This window comes from Chrysochloris asiatica, unplaced genomic scaffold, assembly GCF_000296735.1.
Source record: "Chrysochloris asiatica unplaced genomic scaffold, ChrAsi1.0 scaffold00291, whole genome shotgun sequence".
Classification (NCBI taxonomy): Eukaryota; Metazoa; Chordata; class Mammalia; order Afrosoricida; family Chrysochloridae; genus Chrysochloris; species Chrysochloris asiatica.
The window spans coordinates 2,391,990-2,399,721 of NW_006408809.1; positions in this window are offsets into that span (position 1 = coordinate 2,391,990).

The following is a 7,732-nucleotide window of genomic DNA, read 5'->3' on the forward strand; positions in this document are numbered from 1 at the left end:
ATAGGTTGGAACTGACTTGATGGCAATTCACGACAACAGCAGCATATAGCCACATGTGTGTACAAAAATTTTTGGAAAATACTAAAAAGGAGAGAAAACAAAACCACCATATTTCTGTCAATTATGAAAATGACTAATAACTTTTGGTGATGTGTCATTGAATTGGTTCCAACTGATGGTGACCATGTATAGGGTTTCCAAGACTGGAAATTTTTATGGAAGCAGAAAGCCTCTTCTCATCATTCTCCTATAGAGCACTTGGTATATTAGAGCTGCTCATTGTACGGTTTGAAGCCCAACTCGTAATCAACTATGCTATCCTGTATATAAAATATTTTCAACATTTTATAAAGTATAGTTTGTTAAGTCATTGTAAATGCTTTTAAAACACAATAGTTGCATAAGAAGAGTCTGTAGGGAAGACTGATGTCTGTCTATCAAATAGTCATGTTCAGCTTAGTTGTTCCTGGCTGAATGTCAATGCTTTTACACCCATACCTCCCTTGATACAAGTAAACCTTGATTAATCTAAGACAATCATGGAAGCTCTCACTTGCCAGATTTAATGGCTGTATATTGCTTTAGAAAATGTCAAGATTTTTTTTCTTGGACACATAAAGTTCTCTTTATGATAGTACTAAGCTGAATAACAGTCCCTAAAGGTATCCAGGAGGAGAACGCTAGTGGCACAGTGGTTAATGTACAGTTAGCTTGGCTGCTAACTGAAAGATTGGCAATTTGAATCCACCAGACAGTCTGTACAAATAAGATGTGATCATCTACTTCTGGAAAGATTTACAACCTTAGAAACTTCATGGGGCAGTTTGTCCTAGAAAGTCGCTATGTGTTGGAATGCACTTGATGGTAAGGGGTAAAGATATCAAGTTATCATCCCTGAAATCTATAAATGTTACCTTGTTTGGAAAAAGAGTCTTTGTGATTGAGTTGAGGATTTTGAGATGGGGAGGTTATCCTTGATTATCATAAACATTCTTATAATAGAGAGGATTTGACACAGATGCTGTGTTGACGGCCGGGGGCAGACTTGCGGAGTGTACCCTTTGGTTGTTTAAATGGTTATATATTCCTGAGTGCTTTGGTGTACATCCAAAAACAAAACAACAAAATGAAACAACAACTACAAAAAAAAATAAAAAAACAACCCAGAGGGAATGTTAGCAAATGTTGTTGAATGACGATGCATGGAGGATGCATCATTGCAATGAAACAAAATACGATAGGATGAATGTAAAGCTGATATTCTCCCATCTAATCTATCACTCAATTCACAATAAAAATTTAAAAAGGAAAAAGAAACTCTCCCTGCATGCCTCCAGAACATTGAGGGACTTGGGATCCATCTCCACCTGTACACTCAGCTAGCTACCTGTTAACCTCCCCCTTGCTGTTGTTGTTATGTGCTGTTGAGTGAGTTCCTGAGGAGTATCTGGTGAGGTTTGAACTGCCAACCTTGTGATTCAAACTGACCTTGTGGTCCAGTGCATTATCCTGTAGCACCACACCAGGACCCCCTTAATAGCAGAAAGAGATCAAGGTTTACCAGGATAATTCCAGAAACCAAGGCTTGCTAGAGGGCAGTTGAACGATGACCGATGTGAGAGAAAAGTCTCAGCCTTAGAAGAGGTAAGAAAGACAGAAAAGAAAATTTCCAGTGGGTCATGGAGACTTAAGCCCCTCACCATGGAGATTGCTTGCAGCTCGAGGCTTAGATCTCCTCACTGAGGCCAGTTTCCATCCATGGGCAGGCCTGAGGATGAGTCTTTAATGGGGTGATCAATTTCTTGCTTGTTCCTCATTCTTGGGGACTCAAACCCCTCATGTAGGAATACGTCTTCTAATTACCAGTTCAGGGGACTTGAACCCCTTTTGGTAACCTTAAAGACAAATGAAAACATAGGAAGAAGTGCACAGAAAGTTTCAATATACCAGGAGGATAGGCATAGAGGCTTAAGATATACTAACCGATAAATGGCAGACAGCAAAAAGAAAGAAGATGAAAAGATCCGCATTCATAGGAAAGAAAGGTCTCCAGAAAATGTCCTGTCAGGCGCAGCTTAGCCCCTCCCTAGCCCCAGGTGTCCCACCAGAGTTGCCTGCAAACTGATACTGGGGTGAGCTACAGAAGACTAGAAAGTCATGAATTATATAAAAAAGGTATTAAAAAAGGTATATCTATATCTGGTAGCGTAGTGGTTACGAATCGGGCTGCGAACCTTAAGGTCAGCAGTTCGAAACTACCAGCCACTCCGCGGGAGAAAGATGAGGCTTTCTACTCCCGTAAAGATTTACACCCTCGGAAACCCTGTACAGGGTCGCTATGGGTCGGAACCGACTCGATGGCACTTAACAACAACAACAACATATCTATATATCTAGATATCTATCCATATATATCTATATCTATACCTATACCTATACCTATACCTATACCTATATCTATATCTATATCTATATCTATGCATGGGAGATGTGCCATAAGCAGCAGCATCTTGCTGTGCTCACAGTCTAAGGTGTGGCGCTGCTTGTTAACGTGCTGGACTGAAAGGTCGGTTTGAACTGCAAGGTCGGCAGTTCAAGCTCACCAGCTACTCCTTGGGAGCTCTATGTAGTGTCATTATGAGTTGGAACCAACTCAATGGCACTTAACAACAACAACAACAGAGTCTGTTGTTGGAATCTCCACCTATTCTCTCTGTTCATCAATCCCTACTTGTTTGGCTTATTCAGACCCTCGGCGCCAGTTCAAACCCAAACATTCTTTTTATTGGTTTCTGAGTTCACTCAAGAGTGTGAAAACACTGGACATCACTCTGATCCCTAAAAATTCTTTCTTCTATAAATTAAATAGACAAATTTGAAAGACTTATTTTTCTTTCTTATGTGAAGAGCTTCTTGGGCTCATTGTGGGACACCAGGCGTTGTGCTGCCGGAGAATGCGCTGGACTGCAAGGTCAGATTGAACAGCAAGGTCGGCAGTTCAAATGCACCAGCAGCTCCTCAGAAACCCTACACAGGGTCGCTATGAGTCAGAACTGACTCCATGGCACTTAACAACAACAACATTTAACTCTTAGACTGTCATCTTTTCCTCTGTGTTGGGTAGGCAATGTGCATCGGGCCTCACTGTCCCTCAAACTCCTTCCCTCACTTATAAGTTTGAAAGGGCGTACTCCCCTACCAGTTTATGGGAGTACTTGTTTTCTATGCTTACAAGTGTCAGGACTATTTTGACCCATTTGTGATCCACCTCTGAGCCAAATTAGCCTTTGATACCAGGAAGTGAGGCCACCTATTTGCTCCCTTGGCCCTCCTAAAGCAAAGCATTTTAGAAATTGTCCACCTGCTTTTTAGACCAGAGCATAAGAACCTCAGAACACAATGGGGTGGAGGGCTTATTCTTGGCAGCTCACAAGGTTTCCATCCATTCACCCATAGTCCTCTAATTGTGAGTCAAACCTAAAATATACCAAAAGATTCTCCCTAGGCTGCTTGCCAACTTATTAGACCTTCCAACACAAGATATTAAGGAGAGAAAAAAAAATCAAATCTTCTTTTATAATACTGCCTGGCTCCAGAACACCTTCAGTGACCAAAAACGGTAGCCCATTGATGGGTGCACTGTTCTACAGTTAAATGTCTTTTGCAAGAGAGGAAATAAGGAGAGGTCCCCTATGTGTAATGCTCTTGGCTCTATACTATATCAGGCAGGGAGACAATGCTGGATAAGAGGCTGCTGCTCTGAAATCAAAAGGAAAGATCCTCCCCAGGTATTTGTTTTTAAGTCTGAAACTTCTAAGCAGCCTGAAGACATCCTAGATGACCCACCTTATAGTGGGGGCAGGAGTGAGTGCTCTGTCCACGATCCCCACTCCAGCTTTCTAATAAAACCCCTCCATCTTCTCCTTCCCAGAGTTTGCTTCAGACACCAGCTTTACAGCCCAGCTCCTTGTGAAGGTCAGCCTGTGGCTAACCTCCTGTCTGTTGGTCTTTGCCTTTACCCACAGCTTCCCTACCAGCCTGCCTCCAACAACACTGATGCCTCTCCAATGAGTCTAAATCAAATTATAAAAACCTCAATATTCCAGAGACAGGCTCATACCCCCTGAGGGAAGAACCTTGGGCATGAGGAAGTCAGCAGATGGTCCAAGTGCATGTCCCCTTTCCATGTCTGATTTGGGACAGTACAAAGAAAAGCAAGGGAATGGTGACTGACTTCCAGCAAGTTGGCAGACTAGGCAGATGCACTACACAGACCTTCTACAACAAATATATGAAAGAACAAATGAAGCAGACACAGATGAACATCCTAGAACCTGATCTTTGGAGAAAAGGTTAGAGAAGCAGATTGTGTGCTTGCTGGGAGGAGAGGCTGGACAGGAATGGAGAGAGAAAGAGACAGACTGGTGAATAGCCATCCAGACAAGATGCGATCATCTTGTGAGAAACTTTAGGAATAGAAGGTGGTCTGGCAAAGCATGTAACAGGAAAAGTGTGATTTCTTCTTTTTCTCTGTGTTTCCCTGGTGACCAGAGGTGTGACCAGCTCCCACTCTCATTTACCCACAATGCAGACCCTGCTCTCCGTGAGTTCAGAGTCACTGGATTGGAAGCCATGCCAGTATGAAGCAGGGGCTGGCTGTGCCACTTTGATGGTTAATGTTTTGGTGCCTAGATTCAGATGGGCTCAACGCCATAACTGTAGAAACCACAGGGTCACCAGACCAGCATTTACCCAGTCATCCTTGCCCCAGCTACCCTGAGGTCCTAACAGACACTAAAATCAGGTCCATTGAGAGCCTTCACAAACTACTTTTGGACTGAATGCCCTGAACATAGATAACACCGAGGTTGATAGAAAGTCCATGTAAGGCCAGGGACTCTGCTGTCACATCCCTCCAACCTCATGGGCATCTTGGCTTGTTTATTTTTCTCCTCCATCTTTCCATTCCCTTGATTTTTATTCTTTCTATCTCCACTTTTGTTTCTCCTTCTTTTCTTCTATTTCTCATTTCCCCTCTTTTTCCTTCCCATTTGATCTTTCTTTACTACTCTCTACTCTCTTTTTCTTTTCTTCTCCAATCTACAGGGTTTTTCTAGTGTGTGTTTTTTTTCTCTTCCTTTTATTTCCTCTCATTTTCTTCTTCTACAAATCCATTTTCCTTCCCTCATTTCTATTTCATAGCTATTCTTAAGTGTTTTTTTTCTTCCTTTTAATTTCTCTTTTATTTTTGTCATCTATAGCTCCATTGCCTTGTCCCATTTTTGTCTTTACAGTTATGATATTCTTTTTTCTGGTTGCTGCCTGTTTTAATTTCTTTTTTATCTTTATCAATTTTTTCTTCTAATGTTCTGTTTCTGTGTTTGTTTATTCTCTTTTGTTTTCTTGTGCACATGGGATAGAGGGGTTTTCTCTTTCCCATACAACTGGAGACATCAACCTTACCCATACAGCCCAGCCACAATCATACCCTCTACCACTTCACCCACTGAACAAGAGCCAATACCAGCTCCTATACCACCTGATCAGAGATTGACAGCAGCCAACACCAACCAAACCTACACTGAGGCGTATGACCAGTGATTGAGAATGATGTAACACTTCCATTCTCTAACTACTCACACAGGAGACAGTTGGTGTGAGCCTGAGAACACACCAAGTAAAATGATCAATTAAATACAATGACACTAGAATGCCCCAGAGACAATAGACAATTTTAACTCACATGAAGAAACAGGAGAGAATGACTCGAACAAATCATCAAGCTGCAAGCTAGAAAATGTTTCTGAGGAAGAAACTATAAAGGAAAAGGCAACTGAAAAAGAATTCAGAAGAATGATACTTAGGTACCTTCAAAGCACTCATAGAAAGATCAAGGAAAGCAAGAATACAGACAAAACTTTAGAAGGATTCAGGCAAACACTACAGGGACAAGCATATAAAATAAATACAAACTTTGAAGCAATACAAACCCTGCAATTAGAAATCTAAAAGATTAATAATAAGATTTCAGATATGGACAGTACATTGAAAGGGGAAAGGACTAGATTCAAAGTAATAGAAGGCTGAATTAGTGAGCTGGAACAGAAATTTCTCAATATTAGAATGATAGAACAATCAGAAAAAAATGATTAAAAAAATCCAGAGAAAGCCAAAGTAGAGTTATGTGGGACGCCATGAATAGGATCAGCTTACGGGTAGTCAGAATTCCAGAACAGGAAGCGATAATAAAAAGCACAGAGAATATTGTTATGAGGCGTCATTCATAGCCTTTGTTCAATCTTCATAAAACGATAGTTCCTAGTGACTGCCCATTATCCTAATTATTTTGGTTCATGTCTGTTAAAGGGGGAGTCCTTGTGTGGTGCTGAAGAATAAGCACTGGACTACAAGGGCAGTTTGAACCATAAGGTTAATGATTCAAACTCACCAGCCACTTCTCAGAAACCCTATTCTGGGTTGTTATAAATCAGAACCAATTCAATGGCACTTAACAGAGCAACAACAAAGGGAGAAAAGAAGACACAATTAATACGAACCTCTGAATGTGAGGTTGCCTTCACCAAGCTCAAAACTGTCTTTGGGAAAGCCCCAACACTAGACTTACTAAATTTAGAAAAATCCTTTAAGTAAAATGAGGGATTGCACTCAGAGTACTCACCCAGAATCTTGGCCCTGAACAACAGGTTCTTGTTGTATACTTTCTCCAAATAATTAGATGAGGCAGCAAAAGGCTCACCCCCTCATCTAAGAGCAGTGACAGCTACTGCGCTTCTAGTTAAAAAAGCCTCCAAGCTAACCTAGGAGGGTAATTTAGAAGTTCTTTCTCCTCCCCAAATATTTGTAGTCCTAGATGCTAAAGGTCATGCTGCTTAACTAACAGGACAAATGCTATTTGCATCTCACCCCAGGTATGACTTTCCTATGTGCCTACACTAATAATCCTTATAATGGTTCTATCTGTACAAATGCTACAGGCTTCATAGTCACCCAATGTCTATGTCCACCTTATATATGGCTAGTGCACTTTAAGATGCATAGTTCCCTAGCTATTCCTTTATAATTATACCCTTTCCCTATCTTGTGCTCGATGCCAACGTAACATCCAAGACAATATCTTAACTTGAGACAGGAAATGTTTGCATTGGCAGTCCCTTGGGCAGAGTACATTGAGCATGAATTCATCATCTCCAATCTTACCTCAGATTGCTACCTTCTCTCTAATGAGATGAGAAAAGCCTTAAAAAAAAAAACCAAAAACAGATATTTCTGTAAACATCAGCAAATATAGTTGTAGATAATTGCATAAGTGGACTACTTGCTTGCATCTCAGGGCAGTGACTGTACCATCATAAATACCACCGACTATATGTATATCATGGAGTCCTGGTGTGGCACTGTGGGTTAATGTGCTGCACTGCGAAGTCGGTTTGAACCACAAGGTTAGCAGTTCAAGCTCACCAGCCACTCCTCGGAAACATACAGGGTAACAATGGATTGGAACCAACTCGACAGCACTTAACATCAAACAGCAATATGTAAATCAATAATTCCACTAAAGTTGAGATGGGAGTCAATGAAATCCTTAAGTGTGCCATTTGTCTCTGAGACCTTAAGACTTCCCAATTACTACCAGGCTTTGTGGCACAGGAGGCAATCACTCATCTATGCCAAGAAATTTGGAAAACAACTTTCTGGCTGACTGATTGGAAGA